This window comes from Nasonia vitripennis (assembly GCF_009193385.2).
Source record: "Nasonia vitripennis strain AsymCx chromosome 4 unlocalized genomic scaffold, Nvit_psr_1.1 chr4_random0007, whole genome shotgun sequence".
NCBI classification, from domain to species: Eukaryota; Metazoa; Arthropoda; class Insecta; order Hymenoptera; family Pteromalidae; genus Nasonia; species Nasonia vitripennis.
In genome coordinates this window covers 3,489,198-3,502,270 of record NW_022279643.1, presented here as the reverse complement: position 1 = coordinate 3,502,270, position 13,073 = coordinate 3,489,198, and the positions used below count along the sequence as shown (strand labels likewise).

At 34.9% G+C, this 13,073-nt stretch overlaps 1 protein-coding gene across 7 annotated transcripts in view; it reads left to right on the top strand.

Annotated features, from left to right (window-relative positions):
* Positions 1–13,073, top strand: part of LOC100115274 — a 106,946-nt gene that overhangs the window by 594 nt on the left and 93,279 nt on the right. For all 7 annotated transcript variants that reach the window (XM_032602027.1, XM_031929989.2, XM_031929986.2 and 4 more), the window contains exons 2-3: positions 61–233; positions 318–421. The gene's annotated coding sequence lies outside the window, so the exon portion shown is untranslated. The remainder of the gene's footprint in view (positions 1–60; positions 234–317; positions 422–13,073) is intronic.

Here is a 13,073-nt window from a genome sequence, read left to right as displayed (position 1 = left end):
TATAGTCAAGATAAAAGCATCTATGATAAAATTACAATTTAAAATTTGTTGTATTTGCAGATTAGTAGAAAAATAATTCTAAAATATGTACTCAAAAGGATATTACAAGCTATACTATGATGGAAAGCACAATAAAATGATTCCCCGAAGTACTTGGTATTACCGGAAAAGAAAATAAAAAAAAAGTTGAAGCACATTGTCAGCATTTACATTATAGTGTTTTTAATACTGATGTAAGTGTTTCCTTTATTAGTACTATCTATATTTTGGAACAAACAGTTTTGATGCTGAAAATGAAATATCACCTACTAATCCAGATGATGTATGGAATGTAAATCAAAGTGAAGATCCTCGAGGTAACGACGCGCCAATTGTAGTGGCTGAACCATGTATTGAAATTGATGAAACTTCTGGTGTAAAGGTATTTATCGTTTATTTTGTATGTAAATATACTTGCTGTATGGAGAGTAGAATGCGCAAAATAATTATAGTTGAGTTTATTTGTTATGTATTACCTTAAAGTAATTTTGCAGTAATTTTGTTGTACAATTTTTAGATTGAGTAATTAATATTGGGAATATAAAATGAGTTATCACGCATGATAATGTAAACTTCTTGCATTCTATTGCATGTACTACGGTTTCACTAAAGCTAATAATAAAATCAAAACATACAAATAATAATTGACGCTACAATTAATTAAGTACATTATCACATTTTTTATAGAGAAAAGGATGCAAGAAAAAAATGTCAACAGAAAAGCTAAAAACAAAATTTTATAATTGCTCAGGTGTCAATGTTGCTAAAGTGCTACTATTATTTTTAACTTTAACGAAGAAACATTCATTCACATGGGTCGCCTTACTTGATATTTTTGAGATTTTTAATTATATTTTGAAAAAAAAATATTTTCCCACGTTCAAAATATATGTTAAAAAAATTGCTACATGTCGATAATAAAAGTTTAACAAATCATATAACATGTGGTGAATGTAATCAAGGGGCGCGACAGCGCCGCGCTGGCAAGAAAAAGTACGATTTGTTGACAGCGCAACCCTATATACTTTGAAATTGGGTTTTCTTAACCTTAAAAAAATCTCGAGAGCATTTAAATGTCATTACTATTGCGCGTAGTACGTGCTGGTAGATTACAGTACGATCGCGTACGTTTTCGTATGATTGCGTATAACACTGTAAGAAAGTCCAAATTTTAACAACAATGCACGTAAACGTACGGAAACGTACGACAAAGTACAAGTATGTACGTAATCGTACTAGGACTTACTTCCATGTACACTATTTTACAGTAATTTACGTTAAAGTACCAATTATTTTTTCCATCCGGGGAGGCAAAGAATTTTACAACTCCTCGTTTGAAAGCCTTATGAAACAGTATGGCATTAATCTCTACTCGACATATAGCAATCTCAAAGCTTCAATCTGTGAGCGCTTCATTCGCACACTCAAGAACAAGATGTGGATGCAATTTAGTTTACGGGGTATTATAAATGGCTCGATATCTTACCTGATTTACTGACGAGTACAATAACAGCAAGCACCGCACCATCGGTATGAAACCTAAAGATGTCAGCAGAGAGAATGAAACTCAAGTCCTTCAACGTTTCTCTCACCAAGAAAGCAGAAAAAAAGCCAAATTTAAGGTTGGAAATAAGGTACGAGTGAGCAAAATGAAGCAAGTATTTGAGAAGGGTTATACACCCAACTGGTCAACAGAGATTTTCACCATTAGTCAAGTTGTGCCAACGTATCCAGTGCCAACGTACAAGCTGAAGGACTATCGAGATCAACACATCGCTGGTGGTTTTTACGAACAGGAATTGCTTAAAGCCAAGTATCTAGATGTTTATCTTGTAGAGAAAGTATTGAAAAAATGAGGAAATAAGCTTTATGTAAAATGGTTAGGGTTCGATAATACGCACAATAGTTGGATAAATAAATCAGATTTATAAATAAATGTTTAAAACTTGTCTTTTTATTCTAACATTATATATATATATATATATATATATATATATATATATGTATATATATATATATATATATATATATATATACATATATATAATTTATTCTTAATCTGTCTGCATAATCGTATAATGGCCCAAGGTAAAGTATCAGTTTCACCTGGTAGCAAGTACCTTTTATCATCGTGTGGGCTTAAAGCTAATTTTACTTGTTTTTCACTAAATACATTATGCGTGTGAGAACGAATAATGCATTGTTCACGAGACTGCGTAGATATGTTCTGTAAACACTGTATGTAATCGTCAAAAGTTATTGAATTTTGTACTACAGCAGTTTTCGCGCCTTTTACTTTTTTCACCTTCTCCTGACCTTCCACTCGAATACTGTACATTTTACTGCTCAAATCAACAAATTCGGTCATTATGCGTCCGTTGCACTCATCGTTCATTAAGCCAACTACTTTCTTGTTTGCCAGTGGCATTCCAAAGGTATTGTTCTCCGAATAGTCCGAAGTGTCAAAATGTTCAATATCCCGCCTCATAACTTCATATATATCTATATTACGTAATTCGTATATTAAACTATCCGTGTCTGTATACAGCAACTATATACTAACGTTTTTGATAAATCAAGTACACAGAGTCCAACATAAATAGGTTTATCCATATTAACTTCAGTTTTAGTCAGTTCTATAATTGACAAATTTTCATCTAGTATGCTGCGACTGTGAAAATTAGGTTGTCTAATAAGAGCTTCAGCACCGTACCGGCCGTCCCATTTGGTAACTATTTTCAGGTCAACTCGCTTTCTCACGTTTTCCATAGTTTTGCCAAATTACTGCATTATTCATTAACTTTATACGCTTTATTCAAATCTATATACGCTTTTAGCCATGGCCTCTGATTAAACTGTAAGACTCTATGTATTCGTTGCAAAATATAAAAATTAATTTCGATAATGCAAAACATATCGCTCTTTAGAGTGTAAAGTCGTCATGAGCTTCGAGTACGTTGAACCTGGTGGCTTCATGTGCTGAGGTCAGGCAAGTCTCTATGATCGTCGTGAAGCTGCTCTGGATACTCCAAGTCCACTTCAAGAATGTAGCCAATTGCTGAATCATCATCTACGCTGGAAAAGTCGGTTTGACTGATTGCTGTCTCTGTCATCCACTTAAAGCCCCTATATGGTAGTGATTGTTGCATTGCCCATCTACACAGATTATTAACATCATAATAGATTAAATATTTGGAATATTCATCAGCATCATAGTCGGTACTCATGTAAATATTATTCGCTCGAGAATAGCGGTTACAGCATTATATTCACTGCGACGTTCATGCGAATCGTCTTCAGAAGAGCCGCGCATTCGTAGAAGAAGAATATCACTAGCGAAAGATGACTTGATCGAAAGTGATTCGCAGCAGTGACAATAAGACACCACTTGACAAAATATCCGCGGCTACATACTACGCTGGATATACGGACCTGCGAAAAAACAATGCTGGGTAATCCGATACTGCAGCGACTGTCAGCTACCGCTCACCGGGCTGACGTTTTGCAAGGAAAAACACATGCAACCTGATCACCGCGCGACTTATGCCGAAAGATGCACGCTGACCTATAGCCTGCTCCCAGAAAATTCTGTAATGCGTAGCCTCTGAGCTTGAGCGGATCTCTCGTAAACTACCCGGAGTACACCGAAATATGCAGCCGACTCCCGGTGTCAGATGCACACCTTGAGCATCCTCCTGGAGACAGCAGGAAGTATGCCGTCCGAAGACACCCTGCAGCTAACCGCTGACGCAATCACCCCCGTCACACGGGTCTCGTCGCATTTTGTAGTCGAGCTTATTATTCCGTCGATGCGTACAGATAAAGGTGCTCACGTCTAACTTGATCCATGCGGCTAGCTACTGCTGGTATGCATTGCGTAGATGCTGTCTGACCTGTGATGCAGCATGTGGGAGAGAGAGCGCTCCCAATATTACGCACAATACAGTTTGCAGTATTGGAATACGTGCTCGAGAGAGAGAGAGAGAGAGAGAGAGAGAGAGAGAGAGAGAGAGAGAGAGAGAGAGAGAGATGCCGATAATACGCAGCAATTATTGATGCAGTGAGAAGATGCGTATATGCTATCCGAGGAGAGTATATACGAATAAGCGCGCATAATGAAAGAATAACAGGTGTAATGTGATCCGCGAGTCGACGAAAAGATGCGACGAGTTGCATGTCGGCCGGTGACGTGAGCCTCACTAGAATATTCCACGCATTGACTCGACCTTGAGCGCGGACTCCTGGAGCACCGGAGTTTACCGCCCTGAGCCCCAACGAGCTTCCCGGGTACCCTGCAGTGACCTTCTTTTTCGATTCTCACCTGCACAGGTGAGTGGCTTCACCTGCACAGGGGGGCGGCAGGCCTAGCGATGACGTCAAAAGCTTCTAGAACATTCCATGAGGCCGGGGCCTATTCTCACCTGCACAGGTGTGCTGAGGATGGCGTGGTGGGGGCGCCCGTATCCGCGTTGTTTATCTACTCTCGCGCGCGCTAGTCGATCTCAGACCGCAGAGGCGCGAGAATCAAACCGTGCTAGGTGATACATATATTATAAGGAGACGTATAATACGCGAACATAAACTAAGGGAGTAAGAGTAAAGTAAAGAGTTCCCGGTGTATTTCAGCGATAATCGGTGAGAATCAGACGATTTGCAGATCGAGCATAGCCGTAGGTAAGCCAGGAGACTGCGCGCGGTTTCTCGCGCCCGCTGCAGGGTGGACGTTTAACAAATAAGCAGCTACCAGTGTTATTAATGCTCCGGAAGTGCACCTCCGTTTTCTCGCCTTCACTTTGCCGCCGGAGTAAAGGAGTGAGCGAGAGGCCACCCGCCAGAGGGAATGCGTCCCAGAGAAAGTATAGGTAACAAGAGAGTTGGGACACCTTCCGCATAAAAAATGCCCTAGGCTGATTTTTCGGCCCAGCTTTTCTACTCTCCTCTCCGGCGACTCTAACACAGATGTTGCTCTCTTGATACCCTACTCGAGCGCTGTCTCTCGAAATATCCGATGCGTTGAATAAATTACGAGGCGAATGAGAAATTCCCGGCTACTTACACATTAAGATACACGGGAAATAAATGGAGTCGGGCTCGAAAAAATTCTCGAGCTCGTAGCAATAATTTGTGGCTACTGGATGCTAGCGTGGCTAGAGTTTCATATACAAAACTACTTCGACTCGTGTTTTAAGGTTTTCGCTGAAAATTCCAATTCGTCCGCGGACACGCGACACGTCGTATATTTCAACTTTTTTTTGTGAAATGCTTAGAATTCGAATTGAAGCCAAAAAACCATTTTTAGCGATTTTTGGCGGTGACCGCATTTTGCGTATACATGCAGGACGAAGCCCAAAATAATTTGGCACTTTACTTTTACGAGGGGACTTTGCACACAAACTTTTAGCCCGACTGATTGAAGGTCACTTAAAGATAATCGTGTAAAACAAATTTTTTATTCAAAAAACACGCGAAAATTGAACGAATTATGACCGCTTAAAAAAACCGTAGAGGATCGGAAAAGAAAAAAATTAGTTTTCTAGTTTGTGCAAGAGGAGACCCCTCTCAAAATTTCAGCCCGACCAATCGAAAATTGCGTGAGACATCGCATCGCACACATTAAGGCACTTCCGTGTCGCGGTCATCGAAACTATAAGGCACTTCCGTGTCGCAGTCGTGCCTAAAAAAATAGAATATTTATAAAATGAACTACAAAAAAATCACCTATCTCACCAGTGACTTTGCTTGCGCGAAAAAGTATGGCTGTGTGGTATAATAATGATCAAAGGTTACCCCATTTATGAAACAACAATTGTGTCTATTTTGCACGAAAATCATTTGTTTTCGTAATACGATTGACACTAGTCAGGGGTGAAATAAATGTTGTCCAAACATTTTATTCTTCTTTAGAATAATTGTTACCGAAAATTGAAATAATTTTCATCCGACGATTTTTTTTAACCTTTTCACCCCCGCACCCCTTAAAATGGGGGGGGGGGTGATCGCAGCACGGTAATCGAGTTCGAAAGGACTCGAAAACCACTTGCGAATATTTTTTCACCGTTTTTTTTAAATTATTTTAAAGTTTCGTTTTATAATTTTCACCCCTAACATAAGGGATGATGATCAAGTGGATGTAGCTGTAGCACTTTTCAAGATTCTATCTCGCGAAAGAAACAATGAGATTGCCGGAGAACAGCACGTAAAAAGATCCCCATCCCTTACGGCGCGTGTGAGCAGCCCCCCGCGCTTGAACACTATCAATTCCTGCCTAATCAAATACTTTCAAGTTGTCTGGGATGTCTACTTATTGACTCGCGCGCTGAATTGTCTGGTTTTTAAACTAGCTCTGAAGTAGCTGCTTCTTGCTACTCGAAAAAGGAATCTGGTTGTTGGATGATTTTCTTGACTACTTGCTTACTGACACGCTTTCTGGAGTAGCTGCTTTCTGACGCGTTTTCTGGAGCAGCTGCTTTCTGGCTCGTTTTCTGGAGTAGCTGCTTTCCAAGACTTTTTCTGGAGTAGCTGCCTCCTGAAGAAATTTTCTGGAGTAACTGCTTTCCAAAGCGATTTTCTGGAGTAGCTGCATTCTGAGCCTTTGTCTAGACTAGCTGCTTCTCATTCTCGAACGTCGATATGTAGCATTATCCAGGGTAACGTTAAAGAAAAATTTAACTATTTTACTTTAAAAAAATTCAAGTTTCCAAGATAAAAGTAAAAATGATGATGATTCAAATAAGATATATACAAAAAATATTGTATATTATGAAATATAAATTAATAGTAAACAAATAAAATATGTCGGTTATTGAGAAGAGAGGTGAATGGCTTCAGAGCACACAGGTACATTAACTTTACTTTTATATAATAGTAGATGTAGACATATACAAATCAATAATAAACAAATTAATCATCCCCTTGCGAACCTGTACGAGGGCGAATGTAAGTACCCGCTTGATCGCTATTTTCTCTTTCAGCATTAGGCTCTGCTTAGTCTCTCTCTCTTGCGTCACGTCGCATTTGTACACTGCTTTGCATTATATAAAGCTAAGTCTAATCTCAACTCGCTCTTTGTTATTTTTCTCCGCACTTTCTACCTTCTCCCCGCGCTTGCCTCTCACGTACATATATATTATTCGCGATTAAGCTACGTAGCATCAACTCTCACGACGCCTCCGCAGACTCACGTGCTCGAGGATATGTCTCACGATTGAGTGAATGGAATTGGATGAAATTTGGTTAGAGTATAGTTTGAACTATGTGGATACGAGGAAAATATTGAGAAGTCCCAAAATAGTTTATAAGGGCCCCAAAATTCAAGGTAAAAAGGCCCATTTTGCGATTTTAGCGATAAAATATTTTCTTTTTTCAATATTTATAATATTTTTTGGTAAAAAAACTATTCGACTTGCAAATTTTTGTCTACTGAACCTACATTTATCAAGAAAAGTTATCTGAGCTCCTTCAGTTTTCAAGAAAATCGACTTAAATATGATAAATCGTGTATTTTTGGTAAAAAGTTATGTATATATTTATAAACATTTTTATTTTGATAGAAAGCATTTTACATTTTATAAAATGTTGGTAACACGACATATAACTTGCTTTTTTGCCCGGAAAATATGGCGGGCATACAATTTTCGTCCAATTTTTATATTTGGATCATTTATTAAAAATGAATGTATGAATACCTTAACTTATTTGAAGGAATACATTTATTTTTACCCATAACCCTGAAATCACAAAACCCCATGACCCCAAAACCCCAAACACCATAACCTCAAAATCGCGTATCCCGCAACCCTAAAAACCTCAAATCTCTCTAAACCCTCAAACTCCGAAATCCTCAAACTCAAGAGCCCGAACCTTTACTAAAAAAATGGCAGCCAAACAGGTCTTTATACCTTAAAGGCCTTTCAAATACTGTATTTCAAATTCTTTATCATACGAAAAAATAAAGCTGATTGTTTGGCAAAACTCAGCAATGTTCTAAATTATTATAACTATAGCATAATAACTATAATAATCATATAGCAGGTTCTCTGACCCATATTTTCAATAAGTGTATTGAAAAAGCGGTATGGCCTGATGCTCTAAAGAGTGCTGAAGTAGTGCCGATTTATAAATCAGGCGAAAAACATAAGATCACGAATTATCGACCTATCTCTCTTATATCTAATGTTGCAAAAATTCTTGAGCGAATTATGTATAATAGAATAAATGATTTTGTAGAAAAGAGTAATATAATTTCTAAGCAACAATTTGGTTTTATGAGAGGGATTGGTACGAAGGACGCTCTGAACTACCTAACCAATGTATTATATAATAATATCGATAAGAGTAAGCCTACGATAATAACCTTTCTTGACCTGGCGAAGGCTTTTGATACTGTTGACCACAGTATACTACTGGCCAAATTATATCGTATTGGAATCAGGGGTCAAGCGTTGGATCTCCTTTCCAGCTATCTAAATGACAGATATCAAGTAGTCAAAATAGACGGTAATGAAAGTGATAGAACTATAGTTAACATAGGAGTCCCGCAAGGAACGATATTAGGACCGCTACTATTTATCCTGTATATTAATGATGTCTTAAAGGAGATTCCCCCCGAGTCCATAATTTCTTATGCAGATGATACTGCTATTATAGCTACAGGTAAAGACTGGATAGAAGCTCAAGTAAACATGAACAATTTCTTAAGTGTAATTGCCGAGTAGCTGGCAGTAAACAAGTAGTCCTTAAATGTAGGAAAAACAGTGTGCATGACTTTTGGAAGTAATATTGGAAGCGTACCAGCTCAGATAAATGTTAAAATTCTTGATAAAAGTATAACTAGGGTGGAGAACTTTAAATATTTAGGAGTTGTCTTTGATAGTAATCTAAAGTGGGATAACCACATGCAATATATAGTTGGAAAAACTAAATACCTAGTCTATATTTTTTTATAAAATCTCTAAATCAATGCCCATAGAGACTCTCAGAATGATTTACTACGCTTTTTTTCATAGTATTATAACTTATGGCATCATTGCTTGGGGCGGTGCATATAGGAATAGCCGAGACCAAGTTCAAAAATTACAAAACAAAATTTTAAAAATCATCAATAAAAATAACATTTTGTTACAAGACAATCCATTAAATATAGGACAACTGTTTGCTTTCGAAGCTCTTAAACTACACTACTATGATCTCAAAGAAAAATTCTTAGCATCAGATAGTATTACTAGGAATAGAAGTATTATTATACCAAAAACAAATAAGAGAATCAGCAATAAGAACAGCTATATGAAAGCAATTAATGTATATAATGAGCTTCCTAATCGACTAAAAGTATTAAATATAAATAAATACCCTCAAAAGAAAATCATAAAATACTGGATACGATACAACCGTTAGAAAAATAATAAAAGAAAAAAATTGTTTCTGTATGCAATACACAAATTTGTTATTAGAAGCTAATGCCAAATGTATATATCTTACAATTAGTTTTAAGTTTTAATTTTAAGTTTTGTTTATATTTTACTTTTTCCTTTGTAACCAGACTGCGAACAGGTAATTTTATTTACCTCTGCAGGTTTCCAGGTATGAAATACATACCTTGTAAATTTCTTCTTGTAATAATAAATAAATAAATAAATAAATAAATAAAATATATACATAACTTTTTACCAAAAATACACGATTTATCATATTTAAGTCGATTTTCTTGAAAACTGAAGGAGCTCAGATAACTTTTCTTGATAAATGTAAGTTCAGTAGACAAAAATTTGCAAGTCGAATAGTTTTTTTACCAAAAAATATTATAAATATTGAAAAAAGAAAAAGATTTGATCGCTAAAATCGCAAAATGGGCCTTTTTACCTTGAATTTTGGGGCTCTTAAAAACTATTTTGGGACTTCTCAATATTTTTCTCGTATTCCACATAGTTCAAACTATACTCTAACCAAATTTGATCCAATTCCATTCACTAAATCGTGAGATATTAGGTTTTAATAAAAAAAATGTTTTTTTCACACCATGCGCCGGTAATCAAGGAAGGATAGAGAGTGACGAAATATGGCGACGTTGGCTCAAGTGATAGCACGTGCGCCTAGTGATCTCGGTCCCGGCGTCTCCTTTTGTGATTTACTCCTCTCACGTCAAGTCTCACCCCGTTACATATTATTCTAATTTATAGCCCATTATTTACATGTTGCTAATATATATCTAAAACACTTAACCGTACATTGTGAATTACGATTAATAAACGAACGCATTTACCGATAATCTATTGTACTCGTTTCATCGCCCCGATATTTTCGCTGTAATCGTGAACTTAACACCTCACGAAGAACAAAACCATCGACTCTCACATATAACATATGTACGATAATATTCATATATTACAATAGCAGTCTGCGCATGCGTACAAATATTTTATAGGATAATATTTGTAGATTTTTCTATTTCTATTTTGCTTTGTATTGTCATATTAGCTTTGGACTTGTATATTGTTCTTCATTTGAACTTTTTTTGCTACAAACTAGTTGTGATTGTCGACTTTATGGGTTCCAGTGGATAGAGGGGCGCTGTTCGTTTTGGCGATCGTTAAGACAGGTCTAAAATTGTTACCCTTAAGTCTATGTTGTTACACAGTTTATAGGACTTCAAAAAATTCAAATGAGATAAGAATTATACTAATAGATATAAATATGTTAGTTATTGAGTAAAGATATGAATGGCTTCACGGCACACAGAAATATTTAAATAACCCGAAATTATTAAGGCTTGAATATTTTAAGGTTATAAATTTTAAGATCCAAAACTGTTAAGGCCCAAAAATATTTGAGGCCTAAAAATATTTAAGCCGCGTAGAGCACACGCTCACTCACGCTATTGTGATAATAAGGATTGAGCAATAAAGTCTTCAGAGTGTTTTTACGTTTATTTATACGGAGAGTTGTTCATTCGCGTTGCCTATTCCTGTGCCTCGTCCTTCAACTATAGCGCAAAATATAAAAAAATTATTAGTTAACTTCTAAAAATATATCAAAAATGAACAGGAAATAACCAAAATGATGCATATTTGCTGAAGTACTCTTAAGGGATGAATTGGAAATAAATCAACAAATATTTAATAAAAATTGTACAAAGTTTGAAAAGTATTATTCATAAACTGTAAATAATTTTGAAGCCTTTCTTATGCATAAATAAATAAATATATATCTATATATATACACACACATATATACATATTTTAGTGATGAAATATCAAAATATTTAAAATTATGCACAATTCTAAATGTATCTAATACTAAAAATTACATCAATATAATCATTTTAAAAAATGTACATTTAAATACATATTTAATACAGTATATAGTTGAATACACTTCAACGTTAATGTGACAGTTGAATTTGAATGATAAGTATGGACTATATGAAAAAACAAATCAATTATTTATTGATCTATCATCTGTGTATTTTATAATATCCCATATATTAATCTATTATCAATAAGATATTATAAAATATTATACTGTTTTAATCAAATTTTCGTTTTCATGAAGATTTTTTGCTATTTTGATTTAATAAATATACAATGTCATTGTTATCCACCAGTTATTCATCAGTATGATTCTTTCAAAATGATGATTACAATTATTAGTTGTTTTATCAGCTGAACTTATTATTTTATTATCTATATTATTTTTTTATTGATTTTTAGCATTTACTTTTTCTTTGTGTTGGCTTCTAAAAGAGTTAATGATTGCTGTTTATAAATAATAATAAAATATTAATTATATCAAAATATAATTTAAATTCAGCGAATTTTATTGCGTGAGTAACGTTTCTTATAATTGAAATTTGAGGAATTGTTTCAAAATAAATTTTATTTTTATGATATTTTGATATTTGAAAAAATGATAAATTTAATGTATCATACATTCTTATCAAATGCTCTCGCATTTTACTAATATTAAATTGAACATTGTATGGGCAAATATTAAATACACTAGCTACTGCAAATGCTATAGCAAAAACACCGCAATCATAATAATTAGTCTGATACTGTACTTGTTCAAAAGATATGCGTAAATTATCTTTATTTAGAAACAGCCTATCAATAAAACTTTATGATCACCATCAAGTAATTTTTGTTAATACTATCAAAAATTTGTATTACATTGTCTTTGTACCACAAACAAATCCAGTGTCTGTTTGCATTTGAACCAGAAAAAAGTATTTGAATATATTCTTTATGTCTATCTATAGGTTAAATATTATACAATCACTAAAAATGAACTGCAGATTGCATATAAAAAATCGAGTAAAATTTCATAATATTGTTGAATCCAAGTATATGGGTATCATTTAATTGACTTTTGGAATTAGAATAATTTCCAATTCCTTTTAAAATAAGTAATCTATAGTATCATAAATGTATCATATATTGTTGTACAACAGCAAATAATCTATTTTTCATTTTTATTTTTATTGGGCATTTCTGCACTAATTAATTGTTGTTCTCGCTAGTGATAAATAACTATAAACATAGATAACTTTTTTTGATAAAATTTTAGCGTTTTCATTTTCATGATAATCAGTAATTGAATAATCAATTTAAAATGGCGGCAAAAATTTAGAAAAAATAAAATTTGAAAAAATTAAAGCACGAAAGGTGTTACGATTGAAGAGTGCAACGATAAAGTGACGGACTCCGGGCTTAAACCGAGATCCTCTGGCTTGCAAGGCAGACGTTCTGTCGTCGCGCCATGGCCGCCACCGCATTGCACTCTTTTCCTCGTCTTCTTATAGTAATTAGAAACCCGTGACATGTGTACACACGTGACAGAGGCAAAAATTTAAAAACTGAAACTATGAAATTAAACTACTTTTTCAAACGAAAATGTTAAATTGAAATTAGAAAATATAAAATAACTAAGAGTTTAGAGTATTTTCGTTTTAAAGGCTATAGCCGGGTTACTATGGTGAAATGGCCCCCTTGGAAAATGTATATATGTTATATACCATTCGATGGGGGATAAAAAAAAAC